At 42.2% G+C, this 17,297-nt stretch overlaps 1 long non-coding RNA gene across 1 annotated transcript in view; it reads right to left on the bottom strand.

Annotated features, from left to right (window-relative positions):
* Window positions 1-4,620: 4,620 nt before the first annotated feature.
* LOC123331860 overlaps window positions 4,621-17,297 on the bottom strand; it is a 157,350-nt gene continuing 144,673 nt past the window's right edge. Inside the window, exon 3 of the long non-coding RNA XR_006548657.2 lies at window positions 4,621-5,992. This is a non-coding gene — a long non-coding RNA (uncharacterized LOC123331860). The remainder of the gene's footprint in view (window positions 5,993-17,297) is intronic.

Here is a 17,297-nt window from a genome sequence, read left to right on the forward strand (position 1 = left end):
TTCGTCAATTCTAAGACATGCTTTTTTAAACAACATTTTAACAGTCCATAAATCAGAAGTGTCTTACAATTGACAGTGAATTACAATCTGTTTGCCAAGCATCTGTCCTGATATATCTGTAATTGTGGAAACATGCAGGTATTTATCCATAGTAATTCATATTGCCATCACTTTGGTTGGGTTATATGCACTGTTGATACTGCGACCCCATGGACTGTAGCCTACCTGGCTCCTCTGTCCATGGGATTTTCCAGGCAATAGTCCTGGAGTGGATTGCCATTTCCTTCTCCAGGGGATCTTCCCAACCCAGGGATCGAACCCGGGTCTCCCACATTGTAGACAGACGCTTTACTGTCTGAGCCACCAGGGAAGTAAGGCACTCTGTTAAGTTCAGTTGCCATTTAAAACATTTTCAAAATATTATCCCACTATTGGCCATTAAAATGAAAAATTATTGTATTTGCAAAAGGCATAGAACAGCAAGGCATAAATTTGATATTAATGAAGGCTCAAATTCTTAAGTTAGGATCAAGAAGCACCAGCATCAAAACTTTCAAATCAGGTGCCTATGACTTGAGAAATCCCAGTGACAACAGTAGAATGCTAACTAACGCAGCATTACCAACTTTCTAGATGACAAAGAGGATGGGAAAGTTTGGGGGGAAACTTGCAATAGCAAGAACCAGGTTGTGAAAGTGATACAGCTCCCAAGAAAAGTATTTCCCCAACTTCCTCTTCATATGTGATCATGGGGAATAATGGACAAAGAAGAAACTCCCAGAGCACAAGGCCAGACTCCCTAGAGGATAACAAACATGGAAATTCTCCCCATCAGTAGAATCAGGGCAATCAGGCTAGTCAAGGAATTTAATGTACTGTTAGGGGTGGAAGTCTTTGCATTACCTGCTAAGTGGACATAACAATCACTATGGATCAATGACTATTTTGGTTGGTTGGTTAGTTGCTAAGTTGTGTCCGACTCTTGCAACCCCATGGACTGTAGCCCACCAGGCTCCTCTGTCCCTGGGATTCTCCAGGCAACAATACTGGAGTGGGTTGCCATTTCCTTCTCCAGGGGATCTTCCTGACCCAGGAATTGAACCAGGGTCTCCTGCATTGCAGGCAGATTCTTTACCAACTGAGCTATGAGGGAAGCCTTATTTCTAAATAAGAGTTTCATTATAGTTACATTCTTCCCATACCACCATCAGTTATTGGGTAGGGAGGGAGCAAATAACTATTCTTTTTTGTTTATATTTATACAGACCATTGGGAGCTACAGTCATGAAATTCCATTTTCCCTTTCTCCAAAACAATAGAGCCATAGTTATGATGTGGCGGCCTGGCATGGGACTGCATTTCCCAGTCTTCCTTGCAGCAAAAGGAAGCCATGGTGATATGAGAAAGATTTCACCAGTGGAATGTGAGTAGTAATGGAACTTCAGCTTCCCTTACCTAAAAGAAATTCTCTGACTCTGGGATTCTTCTCTTTCTCTCTGCTAGCTGCAATAGTAACTAGTGACCTTAGAAGCCATGGGTTGAAGATGCCAAAGTACACTACCAGCTTGAAACTTGGAACCACTATATAAAAAAGAAATAAACTTTATTCTTTAAATTAAGTTCCTAAATGCTGGCAATCTTTTTTTTTTTTACAGCACATAGCCTTTAACCATAACTAACACACATAATTTACAACTGTTTAAACCCACAATGAAGATTAAAATTATTAGATAACTTCCAAATGTGTGAAAGACTAAGTAGTTTTGTTTGGCTTGGGGTTTTTTCGTTTGTTTGTTTTTAGTTTAGTTTAAGGGATTCCTAGCGAAAGGTTTTGGAGAAGGAAATGGCAACCCACTCCAGCGTTCTTGCCTGGAGAATCCCAAGGACGGAGGAGCCTGGTAGGCTGCCGTCTACGGGGTCGCACAGAGTCAGACATGACTGAAGTGACTTAGCAGCAGCAGCAGCAGGTTTAAAGACTCCTGGGACTGGTCATACTTGGTGGTCTGTTTCTTTACTTTCTAGTCTAACTCACCAACCTATGGTAGTCTTGATTCCTCTGCCTCCAGAAAGAGGGGATGAAGGTTCCAAAAAGGCAGATATATTAATCACTTGTTCTACTCTCTACAACCTCTAGATATATCAAATGTCTTCCCCACCCACAGTTTCTTCTAAGGGAAACTCCCCTACCTTCACCTCCTATTGTGAAACTTGCCCCAAACTGTATTCCATGTGACTCGGTGCACCCCGTTTCCCCACCCCGTCGTGGTCATAACTGACTGAGCCATGGTGGGCACCTGACCAATGAGCCAATCCATAGACAGCCCAGGAACCACTGATGGAGCCTGGTCCCAAACACCAAATTGGTTCTAAGTTACTAGTTATTTTTAGAAAATATGAAAAAAAAAATGGCAAAGGAAACAGAAGATGAGCACATGTCTAGAGAGAAGCCATGAATTAGTTCCGGGACCATTCAGGGAAGAAAATAACTCAAGTTACAAAGAAGCAGGAGCTGTGCATTGGCAGAAGCAAAGGGGTGCAGAATAGAACTAAGCTCTATAGAATAGAGGAAACAAGTAAACCAGAGAGGGTATTTCTGTTTCACGTATGGTGTGCCAGTTGTCCTAGATATCTGCTCTCAACTACACACACATGGGACTTCTGGATAAAATCAAACAAATATCCTTTAGAATGCATAGCTGAGATAAGATAATTAAATCTGGAAAGGGAAGAAGGAACAAAGTGAAAGCTAAAACCAAAGTGGTAAGCTCGCACTGATGGAGAATTTATTGTTCTCAACAAATAAGAAGCATGGCAGGAATAAGAGATAAAGAGCTCTCTCGGTGAAAGGATGGACCATCATTCTACCCACCAACAAAGGGACATCATGAGGACACTTGTCAATCTAAGGCTGACAACTGTCAGCACTCCCAAGTGGGACTTACATCATCAGGGGAACAGAGATTAAATGTCTCCAATGTGGCTTCCCAGACACGTGGTACACCTTAGGTACGCCAATTGCGTTTGAATAACCGAGTCTAGTTCTCATTTTGGGGAAGCCAGTCTGAGGGCAGTTGTCCAATCTGTTCCATTTGTCCACACCACCAGCTGAATGATATTTGCACCCCCCCACACCATGGAATGAGTCATGCCTATGAAGACGAAGTTGGGGAAAGCTATCTGAGGTGCTGACAGGTGTTTTGTGGGAGGTTTTAGCAGCTTGGGCCCGCTCTGCTGTTTTTGATAGACTTATCAGTAAGATTAAGGGCAATGGTGATCAAACTGTGGCCAGAGCTGACTAGCAGAAAACAGTAAACCCAGCAGTAAATCCAGTTAAAATATAAGTGTTAGTCACTCGTCCGACTCTTTGCAACCCCACGGACTGTAGCCTGCCTGGCTCCTCTATCCACAGAATTCTCCAGGCAAGCATACTGGAATGGGTTGCCATTTCCTACTCCAGGGGATCTTGCCAACCCAGGGATCAAACCCAGGTCTCCTACATTGCAGGCAGATTCTTTACCATCTAAGCCACCAGGGCTAGGGCCAAAATATAAAGTGTGAAGCAAAACCAGTTAAGGAGAGCCACACTGGGGACATTTTCCTTTGTGAGGAAGGCTCCAGAGATGGTTCTAAAAGACAAAAGGTAATTAGTGTCCTTCCCTCCTCTGCTCATCTTGACATCTGAGGCACTCCCTCCCCAAGTGCTGGTGTTGTTCTCCACAAAATTGATGTGGCTCATTTCAGCAGCCATAACTTCACCTTTTTCCGATCATCTATCACTCATAACCAAACCTATGGTCCACAAAGATCAGGTGCAAGAGGGACAAGGGTTTTTAAAAAATAAAACTTAGACCTAGACTTCCCTGGTGGTCCAGTGGTTGTGAATCCACCTGCTGAGGCAGGGAACACGGCTTAAACCCCTGGTCCGGGAAGATTCCAGATGCCGCAGGACAACTAAGTCCGTGAGTCACAACTACTGAGCCCACATGCTGCAACCACTGAAGCCTGCACACCCTTGAGCCTGTACTCTGCAACAAGAGAAGCCACCGCAATGAGAAGCCCTCGCACCACAACTAGAGATTAGCCCCCAGTCGCCACAACTAGAGAAAGCCTGTGCGCAGCTACAAAGACCCAGCACAGCCATACATAAATAATTTTTAAAAAACATTAAAAAAACTTAGACCTATTATGTCCCCCTACTTTGGCCCATGTGGGTCACTGTAGGAAGGCTCAGTGAACAGTATACTCAGTCACGTGGTCATTATCTTTATGATCTAGACCATGGCAGCACAACAGAGAATCCAGATAGCTGAACCAAAATTGTTTCAGTCCTCTTGGCCCTTAATAGACTTAGTTGCTGCCCAAGGAGTGTATCAATTAGGCTAGCTTGGGGTTGCCACTAGGGAAAAAAAGAAGCACCATGCCTAGAGATGATCAGGATGGAGTTCTAACTTTTCAAAAGTTGACCTTGGGTACCTAAGAAGTGGGGCTTCCCAGGTGACACAGTGGTAAAGAACCTGCCTTGCCAATGCAGATGTTAAGAGACACGGGTTCCATCCCTGGGTTGGGAAGATCCCCTGGAGGAGGAAATGGCAACCCACTCCAGTATTGTTGCCTGGAGAATCCCAGGGACAGAGGAGCCTGGTGGGCTACAGTCCGTGGGGTCACAAAGAGCCGGACACGACTGAGCACACACACACCTAAGAAGCAACTGGATGATCCCCTTTTGGGGGCAAACTGCCTTACAAAGGTGTACAGACCAGGAAGAGGTGAGGGAAATAGAGTCAGAAACCTTTTAAAGTTGATTTTTAGGAGGCTGGTTAAACTCGACCAGATGCCCGTGGGTGACAGAAGCATGGGGGTATAATGGAATACCTTGACAATCAGCCCATTGTATGTGGCTTTATCCACAAAAGGGGCATTATTGTCAGCCTGCAAATATCTGGGGAGCTGATCACATGACACAGGTTAGCTTCAAGGGCCACAGTGATTGGTTTGGACTCAGCTGATCAGACTGGAACTGCAGGACAGTAGCCTAAAAAAGTGTCAACATCAGTGAGTCCCCACTGATAGACCTGGGGTGGGGGGGGTTGTCAAAGGTCCAATGTAAATCTTCTGGGACCAGATGGAGTCAGTGCCTCATGTAATATAGCCTCTTTCATTGTGAGACAAATGGGTCAGCTTTTGACAAGCGTCATGAGACTGGCGGGAAGTGGCAGCCTCTGCCATAGAAGCAGATGTTTATTCTGTATGCAATCTGTGAGGGTAGATGTGTTGCCATGTCTGATCTAAACTGCAGTGGTGATCATCTGGGCAGTGTGGCCTTGATTCGCAGCTTGATTTTCAGATGGTCTCATCTGGCCTTTCCATGGGCATTGATAAAAGTGACCTAGATGGTCTGATCAGAAGTCATGATTTGCTTCCACAATATATGGCCACAAAGAGGGATGTCTTTGATCTATTGTTTTCCAAGTGGCAGACCAGGCAACTAGGCCATTGGCAATAGCCAAGAAGTCAGTGAAAACAGAACAAGGTCCATCAAAGGGAATATTGGTCAGAGCTATGAGAATGGCCTTGAGTTCTGCCCCACCAAGTGGAGCCATCTTCATATTTGGTTCTGTATGGCTGGTGGTGACGTTGAACAGCTGCAGCATCCCAGTAGACACCACTGAGCTTCAGTTCGAACCATCAGTGAACCAGGCCCAGGCATTCAGGGAACTTCTGTGAGTCAAGGGTCCCATTAGCTTTATTTCCAGAAACAGAGTGGGCGATAAATTATCTCCTAAAAGGATAGCTGTCACTATTTCATTTAATGTTGAGATCCTGTTTGGGCCAGGCAGGCTACTTTCTTGAATATACCATTTCCTTTCGACAAGTGAAGCTTATTGGACCCATCCCACCTTAATAGTCATGGAAGTCAAGTTGACCTAATGGCAATATCAGGTTGAAGAGTCACAAAGCCTCCATGGGTCAGGAGTTCAGTTTTGACAGGAGCCTAGGAGCAAATAAATAGCTATTAATACTTTTCTAAAGGGTTGTTTCTAGCAGCCATGTCAGGGAGGTGAGTAGTCCAAAACTCCAAGGAGAATTCCTGGGGGGAGGCTGCCTCCCTTTGCCAGAAACTTTAATCAGCAAAATCATCCGTCATAATCATTAAATTTATAGGACCCTAAAGGTAGAATGCATACCATAGCTTGTAAGACAGCTTCAAACATGGTCTGTTGGCATAAGCCCCATTCAAAGGATGCTGACTAGCAGTTCAGCTGATATAAGAGGCCACATAGCATGCCTTTGTGAGCCACATACCATCTCCAGTACCCAAAGAGTCCCATGAGGTGCCGGGCTTCCTGTTTGGTTTGGAGGGCCAAAGAGGGAGCCATTTTTCCATGATCACCACAGGGATTGAGTTTTACAAATCCACTCATTCAGTCTCAAGAAACTTTGTCTGGTGAGAAGGCCCCTGAATTTTTTCAGGTTTATCAGCCACTCCTCCTGGTTACTTCCATGGTATGATAGCTTAACTATCAAGGTCACTGAGCCTGAGGCTTTTGACTTGCCAACAAGGCATCATCCATATAGTAAAAGCTTTGGACATGGAAGGTAGAGGAACTTATGCTAAATCCTGACTCACCAACTGGTGGCAAATGGCAGGGGAGCTTACAGATATATCCCTGGGGGATACTATAAACATATATAGGAGGCCTTGCTACTTGAATGCGAATTGACCTTGCTCCTCAAATGTCAGTAAGATGGCACAGAACATGTTTGTGACATCTAAGACTGCATACCATCTGTCATCAGCCTGTGTAATGGATTCAGTTGCAGTCACTATGTCTGAAACAGCCTGGGCTTTGGGAGCAACAATTGAAATCAGTTGGTAATAATCTGCTATAAGCCTTTAGCTTTTGTTAGTCTTTTTTTTTTTTTTTAACTGGTCATTAAGGGCTGTCATTTTGAGATCTCTGATGTCTTTAAGTCTTTAATCAAGGCTGTGATTTCCCTTTCTCTTCCTGGGGGGTTTGTTAGCTTCTGGTGAATCATAAGAAGTAGATTGAAAAACTATTTACACCTCTGCTATAGACTATATTTCTGTATTTTCCCAAAATTTATATGTTGAAATCTAACCCCCAAGGTAATAGTTTTAGGAGGTAGGGCCTTTGGGAGGTGATTAGGTCATGAGGGTGGTGCCCTCATGAATGAAATAAGTGCCCTTATAAAAGAGACCTCAGAGAGCTCCCTTGCCCCTTCTTCCAGGTGAGGACACAGCAAGAAGATGATCATCTATGAACCAGAAAGTGGGTCCTCACCAGACAATGAATCTGTTAGCACCTTGATCTTGGACTTGCCAGACTCATTTGTGTTGTTTATAAATCACCCAGTCTGTATTATTTTGTTATAGCATCCTGGACTGACCAAGACAACTTCCCACTAGTGTTTCTGTCTATGCTGCTCTTCCCAATGTCAAAAATCATCTCTGGCACTTATGGGATAAAGATATAACACACCAATTCCTACTATACATTCAGATGAGGAAGCAAAAATAACAGTACATTAAATTGGCCTAATGGACCCCATTGATTAGATTTCCTTCCCCACTGTCAACCATGCCTAAATACTATTAGCTAGATCTGAGGGCCTTTTCCTTCCTCAGATCCGGTAGGATAGTGACTGGGCATCTGTATCCAATAGAGCCATAATGGTTTGAATCCCTCACTTCTCCCAAATTCCCCTCTGATGGGTGCATAAGGTTTTCAATCCCACTTGGGGTAAGTAAAATCTTGGCCCCAATTCTAAATCATTTTTTTCCTAAAAGTGGCCAAGTTTAGGGTAGTGGAGGGAGAGACTGGGGACATAGAGGGAGGGAGTGGGTCGATGCTATTAAAGAAAAAGGGCTTTGCAATTGAGCAGCATAGCAACAGCTCATGATGCAATCAAACAAACTTCACTGTTTTTAATCCACCCAACACTTTACATCAAGCAGCAAAGTTTTTTATGGCTGACACCATTGATTTCAACTTTGGGGACCCCTTCACACTAGTTATAACCAGTGTGGCTTCCTGGCTGAAGCTAATGGGTTTGTACCTGCTGGATTACAGGGGCTTGACTTGCACAACAGTGACCTTCTTTGAGGATTTCACCTTAATCCAGGGCTTTTGTTGCCCCATCACTAAGATAACATCTCTTACGTTCTTACCTGGTTTCAACATGAGGGGAATTTTCCAGGGCAGTAGGGTTGACTGTAAGAATCTACCTAGCTTTGATTCGGTTAATTTCTCATTCTCCAGTGGGTCATCTTCACCAGAATTTTAAACCCAATCTCAGGCAGTAAGAGCCTAAAGACTAGTCAATGCCTCATCTGTGGATTCCCATGGTAGTTTTTCTATTTGGAGAAAGTCTTCCTGGGAGGCCCAAAGTTACTTTATAGGAGCCAGAAACAACTGTAGAAACTTCTGAGACCTTTCCTAGTAGATCTAAGGCAGATATGATAGACCTCTGCCAGGGGGCTGAATCAGAAGACAGAACAGCTGTTGCCTTCTTCCTTGAGAAGCATTACTAGCCTCACTCCCTCATCTCCCAAGTGAACCAGCCAAACTTCTAATACTTTGCCTGGTTTCTGTCCATAGTGTCCATGAATTCCCCTCCTTTCACACTTCTCTGCAACTGTTGTGTGAAAGAGGACAGAATCTTTTGCACACTGGACAAATCTTAGTGCTGTTATGTTGTGTGTATATATATACCATGAAAAAAAGTTTTAAATAAGACTGAATGAGAAAAACTAATCTAAGTAGAATTAAAGTGTATGTATCCTTCAGTAGAAGACAATTTCCCATAGGTCCCTCATGTTTATACACATCTTGCAAGTGAGGCAGTGACTGTTTGTTTAGTTTAATGTAGTCCTACTTCTTTATCTTTGCTCCTGTTTCTGTTTCTGCTGTCATATTTAAAAAATCATTGTGAAGACCAACATCAAGGAAATTTTCCCCTATGTATTATTCTGGGAGTTTTATAGTTTTGGGTCTTACAATTAAGTCTTCAATCTATTTTGATTTTATTTTATGATGTAAGATTAATTAATCATAATTAATGAATTATATTTTAATTATAATATAATTTTATTATATAATGTAAGATAGCAGTCCAGTTTCATTCTTCTGTATGGAGATATCCAGATTTCCCAACAGCATTTATTGAAGAGCCTATCCTTTCTCCATTATGTATTCTTGGTGCCCTTAGCAAAGATTAGTCGACCATGTATGTATGGGTTTATTTCTGGTTTCTCTATTTTGTCCCATTGGTCTATATGTCTGTTTCTATGCCAGTACCATACTGTTTTAATTTCTGTGCTTTGTAATGTAGTTTGAAATCAGGAAGTGTTATGCCTCTGGCTTTGTTCTTCTTTATCAGAATTCCTTTAGCTATTTAAAGCCTTTTGTGGGACTTGCCTGGTGGTATGGTGGTTAGGGATCTGCCTGCCAATGCAGAGGACACAGGTTCGATCCCTGGTCCAGGAAGATTCCACATGTCATGGGCAGCTAAGCAGGTGCGCCACAACTCCTGAGCTCATGTGCTACAATTACTGAAGCCCACACACCTAGAGCCTGTGCTCCACAAGAGAAGCCACCACAGTGAGAAGCCCATGCACCACAGTGAAGAGTAGCCCCCGCTCTGTAACTAGAGAAAACCCATATGCACAGCAAAGACCCAGCACAGCCAAACGTAATTAATTAATTTTAAAAATTAAAAAAAAGTCTTTTGTGGTTCCATATGAATTTTTAGGATTTTTTTTATATTTCTGTGAAAAATGCTAATGGGATTTTGACAGGGATTACTCTAAATTTGTAGATTGCTTTGGGAACCACAGACATTTAACAATATTAAGTCTTCCAGTTGAAGTGGAGAATATGAGACCCCAAAATATGCTTCTTTGCACAAAAGAATTATTTTGACAGGTTATTTTCAAGAAACAGCAGACACAGGAGAAGTTCTGAAAAACAATTAGAAGCTATCTTTTTGTAAGGGACATTTAAATTTATAAAGGAAATTTCCATTTGTAAGTGTGTCTCCCTCTCTGTAACAGGAAAAGAAGAACAGCTCTAAATCACAGGAAATGCTCGTCAATGGAGAAGGCATCTACTTAAAGCTGTAAACACACTTACTCTCGTTTACTGTGCTTTTTCTGATATCCTCCCATAACAGGCTCCCTTGCCCTCCAACATTGTTCTTTTGCCTTTAACTGCAGATAATAATTAAGGTGATGTCTTGGGCCATTTCAGAGTTACTCATTTTTCCTGGGTATCTCCCAAGTAACAAGAGGTAAACATGTTATTAAACTTATGTTTTTCTCTTGTTAATGTCTTTAGTACTTCCCTGATAGTCCACTGGTTAAGAATCCTCCTGCCAAAGCAGAGGACACAGGTTCAATCCCTGGTCTGGGAAGATTCCACATGCCACAGACATCTAAAGCCCATGTGCCACAACTACTGAGCCAGTCTGGCAGTCAATACAGTCCATAGGGTCACAAAGAGTCAGACGTGACTGAAGCGATTGAGCACACAAGAGAAACACAAGCAGAAGTTTATTAGCATGTGTATCATGCACACACTGGGAGCACTCAAAGATAGTAACTCAAAGGGGAGGTTAGAACTTGGCTTATATAATGTCAGAATAAAAGACCAATGCCTTTCTGGAGATACAAGACAAAGGAGAAGGACTCTGAGTTTCTAGGGTGGCAAATTGTGGGAAGACAAATGCTTGGGGGAAACTAGTGGAAGATAAGGACTACTTAGGTTTTGTATGTAGATTCCTTTGGCCTTGTCTCTGACTCGATGAGGGTCTAGAGTAGTCCGCAGTTATTAACTTTTCTCATTCTTGGGGAGAAAAGAGAGGGGAGGGGGAAAGCCTCTTCAAATTTATATCCTGGTTTTAGGCAAACAGAGACCTTTTCATGTATCTGCTTCTTCTCAATTGCTTTAAACTCAAATTGATCCTTATGGCACAGTGGCATTATTTTGGGGTGGCATATTCTGCTATCCTTCAGCACTTAGCATTTATAATTACCCTTCATATATTTTATTCCCCTGCACTTCATTCTGATGTCCTCAAGTGTATCTCCAGTACCTAGCCTGAAATACAGTGGGTGCTGACTTGAACTACCTTAAAATTATTGCACTTCACCTTCGTTTGACAAATGCCAGAAAATGAGTGTCCAAAAAAAACTATTCTCTGCCAACAGGTTCTAGAGGCCAAGGTCCCCAAAACAGTCCTTTATTCATACATTTTTCATTTTGTATTGTATTTGTGTGCTTGAGAATTCATTAATCTCTTGACAAACTGATTTACATTATAGCAAGTTGTATCCCCACTCTGAGATTATTTGCATTTAAAAGCAAAGGCTGAAAAGGAGAATTCCTATTGCCAGGGAGGAATTCCAAGTATCTGTTGCTGGCCAATGAGGTGAATTTTTCTGAAGGGGCCAGAAACTGTTGGGGAAGGGGAGGGGGGAGACTACCAAATCATGCCACAGAAGGAAGATTTTATTTTGATTGTAACTAGCAACAAGGGGTATCCTGAAGACTTGAAGAGAGTCCTAAGGAGATCTGAATTTGGAAAGAGAAGGCGAGTGACTGTACTAGAACCTAAAGAGTTAAAGAGAAATTATGCTTCTGCCAGCAGTTCCTGGGACTCCGTCCAAACAGCATGCTGTCGGCAGCATCAGCCGGCAGGAACGCATAATCTTCCACCCTTTGGTTTCGGTGGGTAATATTAGCTTAAAAAACACTCCAGATTTTTCGTGTTCATGTGGTATAACTCACTTCAGACATGTCCCTTTCTCCAACAGTCACCTCCTACACTTCAGGAAATTTCTTTCTTTCTCTCCTTCTCCCTTTTCCCCCTCCCCCTCTCCTCTGCGTCCTCCCTCCCACTCTGTCTTTCTCTCCTTCTCTCTCTCTTTTTTTCAATACAGCATCTAATTCAGGAAACCAACCAGCATCTCCCAGGAGAGAAAGGCAGCTTTTCAGACTGGAGAGTCGCTTTTCTTTCATTTACCATCATTCTTTGAGTTAAAGGAGTACAATGGCCTCGGGTTTTAACATTTCTGGAATCAAACGTACTACCTAATTCTTTCCTCCCCCCTTAAAAGGTCTTATTAAATTGATGGTCAACCAATGACATGGCATGTTAGGGTGGAGGAAAGACAAGCCACACAAATGCCCTCGCTGTCATTACTTTTATCCCGGTAGGAAGTGTGTTACTTAGCTGAGGAGCAACCCCTCCCCCAATCTCTGCCGAAGAACAAAGCAAAAAGACATCTCATGCACCATACTGCGGTGTTATTTCAAATCAACAAGATTAATTATATACAAAACTCCATGATGTATATAGAGCTGAATAATTCAGTTCAACTAAAGCATATTGAGGATTAAATGGAACTACTAAGGTTACAAAGAATAAATCATGGCCTCAACTTTAAGTAGCTCAGTGTGGTCAGGGAGACAGTCTACAGATAATTATAAAACAGTATGGTAAGCACTGTAATAGGAGTTCAGAAGAAGAAACAGTAAAGATTTTGTGGTGAATGGAACTTTAAGTTCTTTACAGAGAACTGCAGTAGCTTTCAAGCCCATTGTCTCATCTTACAGTAAGTAACTCATTTTTTTAACTTATTTATTTTTTAAGTGAAGGATAATTGCTTTACAGAACTTTGTTGTTTTCTGTCAAACTTCAACATAGTAACACATTTTTATTGAAGTTTTTATTGAGGTAATTGTGGATCCTCATGCAATTGTAAGAAATCATACAAAGAGATTCTGTGTATCCTTTGCCCAATTTCCACCAACAGCAATATTTTGGAAAACTGTATAATAATATCACAACTAGGATATTGATATAATCCACTGATATTATTCCAATTTCCCCAGTTTCACTTTACTTGAGTGTGTGTAAGTTCTATACAATATGATCACCTGTGTAGGCTCATCTACCCACCACCATAGTCAAGATACTGAAGAGTCCCAACAAGGATCCCTCCTCTGATTGCCCTTTTATAACCACACCCACCTGTCTCCCACTCCTGTCCCTGACTCCCTGAATCATTCGTTTGTTCTACATTTCTAAAATTTTGTCACTTCAAAAATGTTCTATAAATGCAACCACACAGTATGTAACCTTTTGATACTGGCTTTTTATATTCAGCGTAATTCTCTGGAGATTCAGCATGGTATGGAATACTACACGGTATGGAATTTCATAGTATGGAATATCACAGTCTGTTGACCATTCATCAGTTGAAGAACAGCTGGGCTGATTCTAGTTTTAGGCTATTACAAATAAAGCTGTTGTGAACATTCACATACAGGTTTTTGTATGGACACAAGTTTTCATTTCTCTGGGATAATGCTCAGGAGTATAATTGCTGAGTTTTATGGTATTCGCATATTTAATTTTTTGAGAAACTGATAAACTGTTTTCCAGAGTGCCTATACAATTTTACACTCCTGGGGCTTCCCTGGTGGCTCAGTGGTAAACAATCTGCCTGCCAATGCAGGAGACATGGGTTTGATCCCTAATCCAGGAAGATCCCATATGCCATGGGGCACCTAAGCCCGTGCACCACAACTATCGAGCCCGTGCTCTAGAGCCTGAGAGCCCCAGCTACTGAGCCCGGACCAGGGGCATGAAACACAATTATCTGATGGGGATTCCAAAGTGTGATGAGAATGAAAAACCCTCAACCTACTGCACCTTAGAATGGCCATTTTCACTACCGAGTGAAAAGATCTTGCCTGAGAATGTAGCCTAAAGAGAGGACATGGGCATTAAGAGAAGGAGAGAAAGTCATTTTTCTGATGACATCATCTGAGGACCTGCACCCAGTCATGCCTGAATGAAGTCAGTACATCTGCATTTGCTCTTATAAGTCAGTATACTGACTTCTTACAGAAACCAAGCTGAGTGAGGCTTCTGCCACTTGCCATCAAAGAGCATTGGTTAATAAAATAAAGACCAGGGACTTCCCTGGCAGTCCAGTGGTTAAGACTTCACCTTCCAGTACAGCGGGTGTGGGTTCGATTCCTCATCAGGAAGCTAAGATCCCGTATGTCTTGTGGCCAAAAAACCAAAACATAAAACAGAAGCAATATTGTAACAAATTCAATAAAGTCTTTAAAAATGGTCCACATCAAAAAAGATCTTTAAAAAAATAAAGACCAAAAAACTAGAGAACAATAAAAGCCAACTCATATGCAGTGTTACACTGGATGGTACTGATCACAAAGACAATAGAAGTCCAGAGGCACAAGAGCTGGGAAGAAGTTAATGGAGGTAATTGGAGTTGGACTGGGTGTGATCCCTGTTGTGATAATAATGAAGCATCAGGGACTGTGGCTGGCACCTTATAGTAGTATGGTGTGGTATTATATGGTATGGCATGGTATAGAATCAGGAATATTACATAAGAAAGGAAGAAGGGTGGGCCAATAGAAATGCTAGCCTTTATCCTTTTTGAAGATTAAGAGGGCTGATGGAGGGGGTAGAAAATTAATGTGGTACAAGACTGTTAGATTTAGACAGTCATCCAAGTCTACCCTAGCATCTGGGCTGAACACATTCTGCTCTCTAGAGCAGTGGTTCTCAATTTTGGTTGTCCATTAGAATCACTTGAAGAGCTTAAAAAAATCCAGATACCATATATACAATAGAATATTATTCAGCTATTTAAAAGGAGTGTGTGCTAAGTTGCTTCAGTTGTATCCGACTCTTTGCAACCACATGGACTGTAGCCCGCCAGGCTCCTCTGTCCATGGGATTCTCTAAGCAAGAATACTGGAGTGGGTTGCCATGCCCTTCTACAGGGGATCTTCAAGACTCAGGGATCGAACCCATGTCTCTTATGTCTCCTGCATTGGCAGGTAAGTTCTTTACCACTAGTGCCACCCGGGAAGCCCATTAAAAAGGAGGGAAGCCTGCTATTTGCAACAATATGGATGAAGCTTGAAGGCATTATGCTAAGTGAAATAAGTCAGATAGAGAAAGATAAATACTGCATGATCCCACTGATATGTGGAATCTGAAAAATTCAAACTTGTAGAAACAGAGTTGAATAGTGGTTACCAGGGGTTAAGGTGTGGGAGAAATGGAGAGATATATGTCCAAGGGCACAACTTTTCCATTTTAAGATAAGTTCTGGGGATCTAATGCACAGCAGACTGACTAAAGTTAACAATACTGTATTATGTACTGGAAATTTACCAGGAGAGTAGATCTTAAATGTTCTCACTGCAAAATTTAAAAATTATGAGGTGACGGATTTGTTAACTAACCTTCATAGGGTAATTATTTCACAATGTATACTTAAGTCATTATATTGAACACTTTAACTTATACTGTGTTAAGGTGGCACAGTGGTAAAGAACCTACCTGCCAATGCAGGAGATGCAAGACACACAGGTTCGATCCCTGGGTCGGGAAGATCCCCTGGAGGAAGGCATGGCAACCCACTCCAAGATTCTTGCCTGAAAAATCCCATGTACAGAGGAGCCAAAGAGTCAGACACAACTGAGCGCGCGCACACACACACATACACACACAACTGGAAAAATTTCAGACAGCCAGGTCACATCCAGACCAAGTTAATCAGAATTACTGGTGTCAGCGTTTTTAAAAACTCCCCTGGTGATTCTGCTGTGTAGCCAGGCTTGACAGCAAGTGCTCTGGGGCAGTACTTCTCCAACTTTAACGTGCATGTGAATCTTGTTTAGGTTTGGAGCAGCTCCAGAATTTAGGGCGCTAAGTATAGTTTAGGGCGATGGTGATGGTGGTGGGAAGGTTGTTCTTTCCAATTCATCTAGTCAGACTTCCCAGAAATAATCTGTGGACAGCTAAGTGTGGTGAGAGGTGAATGGGCTACATACCAGTTCTGATGCAGGATATATGATGACCCACTGTCCTTGTTTGCCTGGGTCTTAGGGGTTTCTCAGGACATAGGGCTTTCAGTGCTAAAGCAGGAAGTTATGAGTAAATCGGGATGGTTATTTACTCTACCCATCCCTGATCTTCTGGCCAGTGAAGTTCTAGCCTCCGTCATGAACCTTTCTAACCAAATCGGCACCATAGGTAAAGTGGGGGCAAGCAGGACCAAAGAGGATGCTCTTGGGAAAGGAGAAGGGAATCGCTGGGTACATAATCCTCCCTGAGGCCATCAATAGATACAAGGGCAAGGGAAGGAAGACGAGCACTCTGGCTTTGCCTGGCTCACAGGCATCTATCCAGGAGCAAGGAGGCCTGAAGACACAATAGTCTTTGATTTAACACAGAGAAGCTGCTCGATAATTCAGGGAATTCAAACTAGAGTGCACAGGAGAATTACCCAGGGAGCTCATTCAAAATGCAGACTTGGCCCCTCCTTTAGGAAATTTTCATTCAAAAGGTCAAAGGCCTTCAAACCGGTATCCCAAGTGATTCCACGCCACACTCTGAGAATCACGGATCCAAATGGCCTGCTGGCTGGTAATTTGGTCAAAGAAAGCTTTCCTGACCAAGGGATGAGCTGATCCAGAAAGATTCAGCAGAACTGGTAGGCAGGGTCACACACAATTTCAGGAGTGAATTCTAGTAAATCTCTAAGGAACAGATAATTCTAATGTTTTTAGGGTTCCAGGCCATAGACAAAGAAGGAAATATCAATACTATTGATATTGATAAATATCAATTCTATTAAGCCCAGATAACATTGAAATAAACCTAGCAAAAATCACACAAAAAATAAAACTGCAAACCCTTCTCACCCATGAATATCAATATGCTGCTGCTGTTGTTTAATTACTAAGTCATGTCTGACTCTTTTGCAACCCCAAGGACTGTAGCCTACCAGTTTCTTCTGTCCATAGGATTCTCCAGGCAAAAGTACTGGAGTGGGTTGCCATTTCCTTCTCCAGGGGATCATCCCAACCCAGATTGAACTCATGTCTCCTGCATTGGCAGGTGGATTGCTTATCACTGAGCCACCGGGAAAGCCAAAATTAAAATCTGAAATAAAATATTGGCAAACAACCAGCATCATATTAAAAGAATAAATTACTGTCACCAAATAGGGTTTATACTAAGAATGCAAGGGTGGTTCAATGTGCAGAAATTTATCACTATGATACAAAATATTAACAGAGCCAAAGAAAACTTCACATGCCTGTTTTTGTAAATCATGTAATAGCATTCTACTCAATGTTTTTTCTTTTTTAAGACCTGGGTGTTACCTGATCTACCAAACCATAAACTTGGACATGTAAGTGAGTGAGCTAAGTCAC

This window comes from Bubalus bubalis, chromosome X (genome assembly GCF_019923935.1).
Source record: "Bubalus bubalis isolate 160015118507 breed Murrah chromosome X, NDDB_SH_1, whole genome shotgun sequence".
NCBI lineage: Eukaryota > Metazoa > Chordata > Mammalia > Artiodactyla > Bovidae > Bubalus > Bubalus bubalis.